This window comes from Mobula birostris, chromosome 4 (genome assembly GCF_030028105.1).
Source record: "Mobula birostris isolate sMobBir1 chromosome 4, sMobBir1.hap1, whole genome shotgun sequence".
Lineage (NCBI taxonomy): Eukaryota > Metazoa > Chordata > Chondrichthyes > Myliobatiformes > Myliobatidae > Mobula > Mobula birostris.
In genome coordinates this window covers 12,395,812-12,407,937 of record NC_092373.1, presented here as the reverse complement: position 1 = coordinate 12,407,937, position 12,126 = coordinate 12,395,812, and positions in this window count along the sequence as shown.

Genomic DNA, 12,126 nt, shown 5'->3' with positions numbered 1-12,126 from the left:
TAATTTGGATCAGCAAATTTGCTGATGATACAGAGATTGGAGGTGTAGTAGACAGTGAGGAAGGTTTTCAGAGATTGCAGAGGGACTTGGACCAGCTGCAAAAATGGGCTGAAAAATGGCAGATGGAGTTTAATACAGACAAGTGTGAGGTATTGCACGTTGGAAGGACAAACCAAGGTAGAACATACAGGGTTAATGATAAGGCACTGAGGAGTGCAGTGGAACAGAGAGATCTGGGAATACAGATACAAAATTCCCTAAAAGTGGCTTCACAGGTAGATAGGGTCATAAAGAGAGCTTTTGGTACATTGGCCTTTATTCATCAAAGTATTGAGTATAAGAGCTGGAATGTTATAATGAGGTTGTATAAGGCATTGGTGAGGCCAAAGCTGGAGTATTGTGTTGAGTTTTGGTCACCAAATTACAGGAAGGATATAAATAAGGTTGAAAGAGTGCAGAGAAGATATACAAGGATGTTGCCGGGACTTGAGAAACTGAATTACAGAGAAAGGTTGAATAGGTTAGGACTTTATTCCCTGGAGCGTAGAAGAATGAGGGGAGATTTGATAGAGGTATATAAAATTATGGTGGGTATAGATAGAGTGAATACAAGCAGGCTTTTTCCACTGAGGCAAGGGGAGAAAAAAACCAGAGGACATGGGTTAAGGGTGAGGGGAGAAAAGTTTAAAACGAACATTAGGGGGGACTTCTTCACACAGAGAGTGGTGGGAGTATGGAATGAGCTGCCAGACGAGGTGGTAAATGCGGGTTCTTTTTTAACATTCAAGAATAAATTCGACAGATACATGGATGGGAGGTGTATGGAGGGATATGTTCCATGTGCAGGTCAGTGGGACTAGGCAGAAAATGGTTCGGCACAGCCAAGAAGGGCCAAAAGGCCTATTTCTGTGCTGTAGTTTCTATGGTTCTATGGTTGTATGGGAGGAGTTGCAAAGTTTGATGGCCTCAGGCAGGAATGACCTCCTATGATGCTCAGTGTTGCATCTTGGTGGAATGAGTCTCTGGCTGAATGTACTCCTGTGCCCAACCAGTACATTATGTAGTGGTGTGGGTGTGGATTACAGTGTGGGATCACACTGTGTCTGGGGGGAGTGGTGTGGGTGTGGATTTCAGAGTGTGTGGGATCACACTGTGTCTGGGGGGAGTGCTGTGGGTGTGGATTACAGAGTGTGTGGGATCACACTGTGTCTGGAGGGAGTGGTGTGGGTGTGAATTTCAGAGTGTGTGGGATCACATTGGGTCTGGGGGGAGTGGTGTGGGTGTGGATTACAGAGTGTGTGGATCACACTGTGTCTGGGGGGAGTGGTGTGGGCGTGGAATACAGAGTGTGTGGGATCACACTGTGTCTGGGGGGAGTGCTGTGGATTACAGAGCATTTACGTCGGAGCGTCCTTGTCCGAGGTGGATGGCTGCCAATTCCAAGCAAGGCTAACGAGCCCAGCCGACCCAGTTATACCGCCGGACACTCGGTCGCGCCATGACCGAGCAAGCTCGGTGGAAACGGGGGGCACCGGCGAGAAGGTGTTGCTACGGACGGAGTCATGTAGGAGAGGCCATTTGCAGTGGCCGCTGCCCAGCTGGCCAGACAGTGACCACACTGCGATCACTACACCGGGAAAGGAGAGGCGATGTATTGTGCTCACTTTCCAGGGGTGAGCGGGACGTCAGGCCCGGACCTCACCCGCACCCCAAATTAAAAGGTACTCTTTTTACACTCATCCCTTATGTTTATTGTGCATCTGAGGGAAAACCGCCGCGAAGCTGTTCTCTTTAAATCTCCATCGCTCTCCAGATTAAAGGGGTAGCTCATTTTCCATTTAGGCGCTGATGTTTATTTTCCAGCTAAGAGAAGATCGCCGCGATGCTCTGTTTTTAAAATCTTGAAGGCGGATCTGAGAGAATGGTCGCTCTTTTATTACTCACTGCCGCGTGATTCTGAGTTGAGTCGATCCTCAACTCGGAGAATCTGCCACGAAATCATTGCCTCGATAGACCTCCAAATTACAAGGTAGCTCTTTTCCCACTCATCCCTGAGACAAAACTGCCGCGAAGCTGTTTTCTCTAAGTCTCAATCGCCTTCCAAATTAAAAAGCAGCTCTTTTTATGTAACCTGGCGTTCATTGTCCATCTGAGAGAAAACTGCCGCGAGCGAAGCTGTTTTCCAAATCTCGATCGCTCTTTAAATTAAAGGGGTAGCTCTTTTCACACTCAGCTCTGATGCTTATTGTCGAACTGAGAGAAATTTGCATCGAAGCGCTGCTTACAAAATCTTGAACGCAGACCTGACAGAAAGGTAAATCTTTTATTATGCACTCCATCTTGCTGATTGGTCATTCCTCAACTCAGAGAATCTGCCACGAAATTATTGCCTCGATAGTCCTCCTGATTAAAATGTAGCTCTTTTTACACAGCTTGAAGTCGATTCTCCACCTGAGGAAACTGCCGTGAAGCTCTGCTTTTGAAGTCCTGAAGCGGACCTGACTGAAAGGCAGCTCTTTTTTACACACTGCCTCTTGCTGATTGGTCACTCCTGAACTCAGAGAAACGTCCGTCAAACTCCCGCCTTTTACATCTCCACAGCCTCCTGATGAAAAGGGAGCTATTTTTACACACAGCGCGACGTTTTTTGTCCAACTAAGAGAAAACTGTCGCGAAGTTCTGCTTTCTAAATCTCGATCGGCTTCTGATTAAAACGCAGCTCTTTATGCACAGCCCCGAGGTTGATTGGTATTAGGGAAGTTGAAGGACCCCATGATAACAAACCTATTGTTTTTACAGATTTCCTTAATCTTATTCAGGTGTGCAGTGCTAACTTTTTGGGTGTCGGAGCTGACAAAATGCTTGCCATTTCCTCACAAGACAAGACAAAGGAGCAGAAGTAGGCCATTCGGGCCATCGAGTCTGCTCCGCAGCTCCCCCATGAGCTAAACTATTCACCCATCTAGTTCCAATTTCCGGCAATTTCCCCATATCGCTTGATACCCTGACTAATTAGATACTTGTCAATCTCCTCCTTAAACACCCTCAATGATCGAGCCTCCACAGCTGTATGTGGCAACGAATTCCACAAATCCACGACCCTCTGGCTAAAAAAAATTCTCCTCATCTCTGTTTTAACTGGGTACCCTCTAATTCTAAGACTATGGCCTCTTGTCCTGGACTCACCCACCAAGGGAAACAGCATTTCCAAGTCTACTCTGTCCAACTATTTCAACATTCGAAACGTTTCTATCAGATCCCCTCTCATTCTTCTATACTCTGATGAATACAATCCAAGAGCTGACAAACGCTCTCATATGTTAGCCCCTGCATTCCAGGAATCATCCTCGTAAATCTTCTCTGAACTCTCTCCAACATCAGTACATCCTTTCTAAGATAGGGGGCCCAAAACTTCACACAGTATTCCAGATGAGGTCTCACTAAAGCCCCATAGAGCCTCATCAGAACCTCCTTACTCTTATACACTACTCCTCTTGTAATGAATGCCAACATAGCATTCGCTTTCCGATCCAACTTGGTGGTTAACCTTTACGGTATCCTGCACGAGGACCCCCAAGTCCCTTTGCACTTCCGAGTTTTGAATTTTCTCCCATTCTAAATAATGATCTGCCCGATTATTTCTTCTTCCGAAATGTACAACCGTACATTTGTCAACGTTGTATCTCGTCTGCCATTTCTTTGCCCACTCTCCTAGACTAACTAAGTCTGTCTGCAACCTTTCCGTTTCTTCAACATTTCCTGCTCCTCCATCTATCTTGGTGTCATCCGCAAACTTAGCCACAAAACCATTTAATCCATAATCCAAATCATCGATATACATCGTAAAAAGAAGCCGCCCCAACACCGACCCCTGCGGAACACCACTAGTAACCGGCAACCAATCAGAATAGGATCCCTTTATTCCCACCCTTTGCTTTCTGCCTATCAGCCAGTGCTCCACCCATTTCAATATCTTTCCTATAATTCCATGGGCTCTCATCTTATTAAGCAGCCTCATATTCGGCGCCTTATCGAAGGCCTTTTGAAAATCCAAATACACAACATCCACAGCCTCTCCCTTGTCAATCTCATTCGAGATTACCTCAAAAAATTCTAATAGGTTGGTGAGGCAGGATCTTCCCTTCATGAAACTATGCTGGCTTCGGCCTAGCTTGTCATGCACCTCGAGGTATTTCATAACCTCATCCTTGAGGATTGACTCCAATATCTTTCGAACTACCGATGTCAGACTAAGACGTCTGTAATTTTCTTTTTGCTGCCTCCTTCCTTTCTTACATAGCGGAACTACATTTGCGACCTTCCAGTCCTCCGGAACCGTGCCAGAGTCTATTGATTCCTGGAAGATCATTTCTAATGCCTCCATAATCTCCAAAGCCACCTCCTTCAGAACCCGTTGGTGCACCTGATCCAGTCCGGGAGACTTATCTATTCCTAGTCCATTTAGCTTCCCAAACACTTTCTCTCTAGTAATCTTGACTGTACCTAATTCTATTTCCTAATACCTCTGGCTATCAGGTATATTGCTCATGTCTTCCACTGTGAAGACTGATGCAACATACTCATTCAGTTCCTCCGCCATCTCTTTGTTAGCCATTATAATTTCTTCAGCATCATTTTCAATCGGTCCCGTATCTAACCTTGTCAACCTTTTACTCTTCATATATTTAAAAAAAACTCTTAGTATCCTTTTTATGTTAATCGCCAACTTCCTTTCATAATTCATCTTTTCTTTCCTAATGACTTTCTTAGTTTCCTTCTGTAAGTTTTTAAAAGTCTTCCAGTCCTCATTTTTCCCACAAATTTTTGCTTCCTCGTACAGCGTTTCTTTTGCTTTTATTTTTGCCCTAACCTCTCTCGTTAGCCACATTTGTGCGCTTTTGTCCATTTATGATTTTCTTTTCTCTTGGAATATATTTTTCCTGCATTTTCCTTATTTCTTGTAGGAATTTCATCCAATTCCGCTCTGCCGTCCCTCCACTTAGCTTACTTTTCCAATCGACTTGGGCCTGTTCCTCTCTCATAACACTGTAATTTCCCCTGTTCCACTGAAATATCGATACACCTGATACCAGATTCTTCTTTTGAAATTTGAAACTGAACTCAATCATATTATGATCACTACTTCCAAGGGGTTCCTTTATCTCCAGCTCCCTAATCGCCTTAGGTTCGTTACACACCACCCAATCTAAAACAGCCGGTCCCCTGGACAAACTGCTCCAAAAAGCCATCCTGTAGGCATTCTACAAACTCCCTCTCCTGAGATCCAGTACCTTCCTGACTTTCCCAATCCACTTTCATATTAAAATCCCCCATAATTATATTGACATTTTCCTTCTGACATGCTTTTTGTATTTCCAGCTGCAACTTGTAGTCCATATCCCGGCTGCTGTTTGGAGGGCTGTATATAACTGCTATGAGTGTCTTTTTACCCTTGCCATTTCTTAATTCTACCCATAAGGATTCTACCTCTTCTGATCCTATGTCCCTTCTTTCTATTGATTTGATATTGTTACTTACCATCAGCGCCACGCCACTCCCTTTACCTACCTTCCTATCTTTCCTATACACTGTGTATCCTTGGATATTCAGCTCCCAATCACATCCATCATTTAGCCATGACTCGGTGATGGCCACAATGTCATATCTTTTAACCTGCAGCTGTGCAGCAAGGTCATCCACTTTATTTCTAATGCTGCGTGCATTTAAGTACAGCACATTTAGATCAGTATTTGTTGCCGATTTTGCTATATTTCTATTTTGCAGCAAATTATCCTGTATATTCTCCGGCCTGTCCTTCTTGCCATCTTTGCTGCACAGTATTTCTGACTTACTTCTATTTTCCTCTTCCTCGACCTTGGTTTCCTTCCCCTTGCCAACTTAGATTAAACCCTCCCTAACAGCTGTATTAAGCAATCCCACCAGCATATTTGAAAACGCAAACAACAGGAATTCTGCAGATGCTGGAAATTCAAGCAACACACATAAAAGTTGCTGGTGAACGCAGCAGGCCAGGCAGCATCTCTAGGAAGAGGTGCAGTCGACGTTTCAGGCCGAGACCCTTCGTTAGGACTAACTGAGGGAAGAGTGAGTAAGGGATTTGAAAGTTGGAGGGGGACAGGGAGATCCAAAATCATAGGAGAAGACAGGAGGGGGAGGGATGGAGCCAAGAGCTGGACAGGTGACAGGCAAAAGGGATATGAGAGGATCATGGGACAGGAGGTCCGGGAAGAAAAACGGGGGGGGGGTGGACCCAGAGGATGGGTAAGGGGTATATTCAGAGGGACAGAGGGAGAAAAAGGAGAGTGAGAGAAAGAATGTGTGTATAAAAATAAGTAACAAATGGGGTACGAGGGGGAGGTGGGGCATTAGCGGGAGTCAGAGAAGTCGATGTTCATGCGATCAGGTTGAAGGCTACCCAGACGGAATATAAGGTGTTGTTCCTCCAACCTGAGTGTGGCTTCATCTTTACAGTAGAGGAGGCCGTGGATAGACATGTCAGAATGGGAATGGGATGTGGAATTAAAATGTGTGGCCACTGGGAGATCCTGCTTTCTCTGGCGGACAGAGCGCAGGTGTTCAGCAAAGTGGTCTCCCAGTCTGCGTCGGGTCTCGCCAATATATAAAAGTGCTTCCTTCAGTTAGTCCTGACGAAGGGTCTAGGCCTGAAACGTCGACTGCACCTCTTCCTAGAGATGCTGCCTGGCCTGCTGTGTTCACCAGCAACTTTTATGTGTGTTGCCACCAGGATATTAGTACCTTTCGAGTTCAGGTGTAATCCATCTTTTTTGTATAAGTCATATCTTCCCCAAAATAGATCCCAATGATTCAAGAATTTGAAGCCTTGCCCCCTGCACAAGTGACTTAGCCACATATTCATCTGCTTAATTCTGCTATTCTTACCATCATTAGCGCACAACTCAGGCAGCAATCCTGGAGATCCGGAGATCCGGCTTTTCAATTTTCTTCCTAGCTCCCAGTAATCTTTCTTCAGGACCTCCTCTCTTTTTCTGTCTATGTCATTGGTACCAACATGTACCAAGACATCCGGCTGCTCACCCTGTCTCCTCAGAATACTCTAGACTCGATCTGAGACATCATCCCATACCTGGGCACCATGGAGGCAACACACCATCCGGGTATCCTTGTCCGGCTCGCAGAATCTCTTGTCCGTCCCCCTTATGATGGAATCCCCTATAACTACCGCATTTCTTCTTGCTCTCTTGATTTCGGCGCTGGGCAGAATGCCAGAATTCCTATATCCTCTCTCTATATATGTCACACCCAATTTGCTTACCTGCTCATTTCATGTACTGGGCAAATTCCTTGCCTCATTCATGTAATGAGCAGGTACACAAACTGGGAATTATATATATATATGGCATCTTATAATGTTAAGCACTAAACCAAGATGAAAGAAATATATGAATTCCAGAGTTCCACAGAAATATAGTGATAGTTAAGACATTAACAAGATCATAGCCTATCACTACATTCCAGTGCATACCTGGTAAAATAAAACATATAATACTTAATTTAATAATATGACAAAGTATTGCATGGTTGCACTCACTAATTATCATAAAATATAAATATCAAGCAAGTAAAGAAAAAGACGGTAAATTTTACCAATTTAAAAGTAATTACCTACTTACCAAATGCCACCAATGAGAAGTTTCACAATAATTTCTACAAAGGGTCAGGTGTAATATGTGTTTGGGGTCTGAAGCAACTCTTGTCCTGGTGTCATCTGCTGATCTGTGGTACCACAGCCATGATGTGACATACGGCTCAGGATTCCACTGAACTAGAGGAGGTCCATGTAGTTTAACAAACATCAGTGCTGATCCATGATTTATGAGAATTCCTGAGCATGTTGTTGTTATTATCAAGTTCATGTGACTTTATCCTCTCTCACACTCAGCAGTACTAATAGGAATAACTTGTGAACAGCTCAGTAATGGGCGTAAATCTTGGGGGATGGGGTGTCCACGATCCTCCACATAATCTCTGAAGGCATTTATTACAGAGGAAGAAGAAAGCTTAAACTTCTTACAGAGAAATGATATTGCAGCTTCTCCATAATTAGGCGGTATTTCAGCAGGCCAGTTATCTTTATCAAGGATACACATTTCATTTAGCAAGGATTTATACATACTTTGAGGTTTAGAAGTTTGAGAACCTTTCAAGGATGTTGCCGTGAACATATGGTGCTGCAAATTGTTTATAAGACTAGTAAGAAACTGTAGATAATCAATGGAGGCAATTTTGTTGTTGCGTTTCTGTAAACACTCTGACAGTAAACCAAGTTCATGTAATGTGTCATACATTTGAGCTAAGTCCAATAGAAACTGTTCTGAAGAGAGTCTTTTCAACAGACCTTCATAGGTTTTCCTGTCACTCCTAGATCTTACATAGTACATAGAACATAGAACATAGAATAGAACAGCACAGTACAGGCCCTTCGGCCCACAATGTTGTGCCGACACTCAAACCCTGTCTCCCATATAAGCCCCCACCTTAAATTCCTCCATATACCTGTCTAGCAGTCTCTTAAACTTCACTAGTGTATATGCCTCCACCACTGACTCAGGCAGTGCATTCCACGCACCAACCACTCTCTGAGTAAAAAACCTTCCTCTAATATCCCCCTTGAACTTCACACCCCTTACCTTAAAGCCATGTCCTCTTGTATTGAGCAGTGGTGCCCTGGGGAAGAGGCGCTGGATATCCACTCTGTCTATTCCTCTTATTATCTTGTTCATCTCTATCATGTCTCCTCTCATCCTCCTTCTCTCCAAAGAGTGAAGCCCTAGCTCCCTTAATCTCTGATCATAATGCATACTCTCTAAACCAGACAGCATCCTGGTAAATCTCCTCTGTACCCTTTCCAATGCTTCCACATCCTGTACTCCAAGTGTGGCCTAACCAGAGTTTTATAGAGCTGCATCATTACATCACGACTCTTAAACTCTATCCCTCCACTTATGAAAGCTAACACACAATAAGTTTTCTTAACTACCCTATATACCTGTGAGGCAACTTTCCGTGATCTGTGGACTTGTACCCCCAGATCCCTCTACTCTTCCACACTACCAAATATTCTGCCATTTACTTTGTACTCTGCCTTGGAGTTTGTCCTTCCAAAGGGTACCACCTCATACTTCTCCGGGTTGAACTCCATCTGCCACTTCTCAGCCCACTTCTACATCCTATCAATGTCTCTCTGCAATCTTTGACAATCCTCTACACTATCTATAATACCTCCAACCTTTGCGTCGTCTGCAAACTTGCCAACCCATGCTTCTACCCCACATCCTGGTCGTTAATAAAAATCACGAAAAGTAGAGGTCCCAAAACAGATCCTTGTGGGACACCACCAGTCACAATACTCCAATTTAAATGTACTCCCTCCACCACGACCCTCTGCCTTCTGCAGGCAAGCCAAGTTTGAATCCACGTGGCCAAACTTCCCTGGATCCCATGCCTTCTGACATTCTGAATAAGCCTACTATGTGGAACCTTGTCAAATGCCTTACTAAAATCCTTATCGATCACATCCACTGCATTACCCTCATCTATATGCCTGGTCACCTCCTCGAAGAACTCTATCAGGCTTGTTAGACACAATCTGCCCTTCATAAAGCCATGCTGACTGTCCCTGATCAGACCATGATTCTCTAAATGCCCAGAGATCCTATCTCTAAGAATCTTTTCCAACAGACGTAAGGCTCACTGGTTTATAATTACCCGGACTATCCCTACTATCTTTGTTGAACAAGGGTCAACACTCACCTCCCTCCAATCCTCTGGTACCATTCCCGTGGACAACGAAGACATAAAGATCCTAGCCAGAGACTCTGCAATCTCTTCCCTCGCCTCGTGGAGCAGCCTGGGGAATATTCCGTCAGGCCCCGGGGACTTACCCGTCCTAATGTATTTTAACAACTCCAACACCACTTCTCCCTTAATATCAACATGCTCCAGAACATCAACCTCACTCATATTGCTCTCACCATCATCAAGTTCCCTGTCATTGGTGAATACCGAAGAGAAGTATTCATTGAGGACCTCGCTCACTTCCATAGCCTCCAGGTACATCTTCCCACCTTTATCTCTAATCGGTCTTCACTCCTGTCATCCTTTTTTTCTTCACATAATTGAAGAATGCCTTGGGGTTTTCCTTGACCCTATTCACCAAGGCCTTCTCATGCCCCCTTCTTGCTTTTCTCAGCCCCTTCTTAAGCTCCTTTCTTGCAATAGACCTATCTGATCCTTGCTTCCTAAACTTCATGTATGCTGCCTTCTTCCACCTGACTAGATTTTCCACCTCACTTGTCACCCATGGTTCCTTCACCCTACCATTCTTTATCTTCCTCACTGGGACATATTTATCCCTAACATCCTGCAAGAGATCTCTAAACATTGACCACATGTCCATAGTACATTTCCCTGCAAAAACATCATCCCAATTCACACCTGGAAGTTCTAGCCTTATAGCTTCATAATTTGCCCTTCCCCAATTAAAAAATTTCCTGTCCTCTCTGGTTCTATCCTTTTCCATGATAATGCTAAAGGCCAGGGAGCGGTGGTCACTGTCCCCCAGATGCTCACCCACTGAGAGATCTGTGACCTGAGCCGGTTCATTACCAAGTACTAGATCTAGTATGGCATTCCTCCTAGTCAGCCTGTCCACGTACTGTGACAGGAATCCATCCTGGACACACTTAACAAACTCTGCCCCATCTAAACCCTTGGAACTAATCAGGTGTCAATCAATATTAGGGAAGTTAAAGTCACCCATGATAACAACCCCGTTATTTTTGCACCTTTCCAAAATCTGCCTCCCAATCTGCTCCTGTGTATCTCTGCTGCTACCAGGGGGCCTATAGAATACCCCCAGTAGAGTAACTGCTCCCTTCCTGTTCCTGACTTCCACCCATACTGACTCAAAAGAAGATTCTGCTACATTACCCACCCTTTCTGTAGCTGTAATAGTATCCCTGACCATCCCTGATCTTGTTTCGTCCTTCATTGCTTTTTCAAAATGAAAACACAGTGCTTCATAATTTTGCCACACTACTGAAACTGTTCGAAACGAGCTAGCTACCTACCTGGTGCCCAGAACACGGCCTATTTTGCAAATTTATTGTTCTAGTTGAGAGGCACTCTCAGACATTTCCTTTTAATTTAGAGGTGATCTCCTGTAAACAGTGTACATTTTGTCCATAAATGATTGAAAATTATTTATTTCATGAACTTCTTTCACCAAATCACCTACTGCAAGTTCTAATCTGTGATTAAGATAGTACCAAATTATCACATCGGGGTAATGTTCCTTGAGAATTGTAGCAACACCAGATTTGACACCAAGCATTATGCTCGCCCCATCACTAGCAAATGCTACAAGATTCTGTTTCAAGTAAGAGTCATCAAACCCATGGTTATTAAGACAGTTCAATAGATGCTTAGCAATAGTTGCAGCTTTCTGATCAGGCAGTTCAATTAGATCTAAAAACATAATATGGGGATCCCTTCCTTATCACTTTCACATTTCAAATCAACTGTTAGGGCGGTCTTAATGCTCAGGCTTGTTGATTCATCAATGAGAACAGAAAATTTGCCATTTATCTGCTTGATATGCTGGCAAATTTTCTTTTTCATATTAATAGCTATGTGATTAATTATCTCTGTAGCACTAGTGCAGGAATGCAGTCCAATTCCAATGTCAATACTATTTTTTTTTTAAGTTCGAATATGCCAAAGTGATCAGAGTATGGTCTGTCATTCTGAGCTAAATAATATGCAGAACGAAAAATTGAACAAGTTGCCTTTAGATGCGAAGCATACATGGTGTCACAAAATTTTCCAAGAGCATTTTCGCTAGCTATATTTTTAACACTTAGAGCAGCAGTGTGATCTTTTGATAGTTTGTGATCAACGATTTTTTTTTCTGAGAGACTTCAAGCGTGTACTTCGATTGGCTCCATAATAGCATATTTGGTAGATCTTCCGTGCCGATTCTCCCGTGATCTTTAAGTTCGTGAGGCTGTAGCGCTTTACATTGCTAGCCAGTCGCTCTACAACGTATACACTGCACTTGGAATC